The sequence below is a fragment of the Monopterus albus genome, unplaced genomic scaffold, assembly GCF_001952655.1.
Source record: "Monopterus albus unplaced genomic scaffold, M_albus_1.0 scaffold93.1, whole genome shotgun sequence".
Lineage (NCBI taxonomy): Eukaryota > Metazoa > Chordata > Actinopteri > Synbranchiformes > Synbranchidae > Monopterus > Monopterus albus.
Window position 1 is genome coordinate 1,262,266 of NW_018127973.1, and position 1,659 is coordinate 1,263,924.

Genomic DNA, 1,659 nt, shown 5'->3' on the forward strand with positions numbered 1-1,659 from the left:
TCTACGATTCCCAAATACCATAAATTTAGTTTTATCCAGATTCAGAGATAGAATATTACTGTCACACCATTTCTTTATCTTCTCAAGTTCCTGTGAAACCCGTCCAGAGAGTAGCTGTGGGTTTTCCACGGAGATTTGCACTGAGCTGCACCTCATAATGTTACTACACTCTTGCTGCTGACCTGATTAGGTCCCATACATCCCTTTTTATTTGTTCATATTTTTATATTGACTTATACAATTTTGTGTTATGTGAATGGTGTGTCTTAGGGCTGCTGGAGGAAATTTCGCTGTGCTATGCATAATGACAGTAAAGATTCTTGACTTGACTTGATAGACAACTGAAAAAGCATGAAGACGAAGAAGGAGAATGGGAAGGGCACAGCATTGTGTGATTACATGTCTGAAAATGCTCTATGCAAGTTTTAATACAATTCAGCTTAATAAAATGTGTTGTTGAATAACATGAATGCAGCGCGAAAGCGAGGAGGTCTGTTACAGATAAAGAACAAGTGCCAAAGGCAGATACATTTTTTCAAAGAAACAACACGGCTGGAAATATAAACTGTTTTGCTCTCACTCCAACTATTACAAAGGAGAAATTATCTCCAACATAGAAACAAAATGAAAGAGCTTGATGAGATACTTTTGATTAATGTGTTTTTTCTTACATGTCCACATCTTCTTGAAAACAATCTTAGCTGCCAAAATGATGTACAGTATTAGGAATGTTGTCCACACTGTTGAAAACGCACACACACACACACACACACACACACACACATCCTCCTCTAATGCTCTGTTCTTCTGCAGTCATTGACATGCAGCGTAAATGACTCATCCTGCAAGAACAGTGAGAATAATGTTTACTTACTGATATTTTTATTATTACTATGTACTATATTACACACAAGTATAACTGCTGTTTACTTTCAGCCATTTGCTTTTACATGATGGTATCCAGTGTCTTGCTTGCCTTTTTTCACCTGCATCTTTCCTCCTTGTTTCCTCTGCCATTTGTGTTTTCTTCTCTGCATCACTGTTTTTTGGAAAACATCTGACCATTTGGCTCTAGTCACATGCTGGGTTGGTTTAACACCATGGTTTGAAATCTTTTTTTCTGGCTCCTACATCTGTAAAATGATCTTTCTTGAGGTCAGTAGGAAATGGTTTTTGGCACTACTGTGCAAACAAGTGGAACAAAAACTATAACTGAATGCTTTTACCTGCAGGTGAAATTTCAGTGTGGAAACATGTAATACGTCATCTCCAACAGCTCATCACAAACTGTTAAGTTTCCAACGAGAGCTTTCATCTACACACGCAATGAATTCATGCAGAATGATTAAAGGACTTTCCTAAGGATCGGGCTTCTGATACAGTCTTTTAAAAATCTTGGTTTTGCCTTTTTTCACACTTAACAGACCATAAACAAAAGTGTAACCAAATTATTAATGGCTAATGGGCACACAGAAAGTGCAAATGAAAGAAAAAAAGTCAATAAAAGAGTAGAAAGTGAGAGGGACAGAGGTAGCTGCACATTAACATGCATGCTGCAGAATGAATACATCTATTCTGTGCAGTATGAGAGCAAAGAAGGAATGTACAGTATTCTCTTACATTCAGATCAATTCCCCAAGCCAAAAAAATGACAGTCCG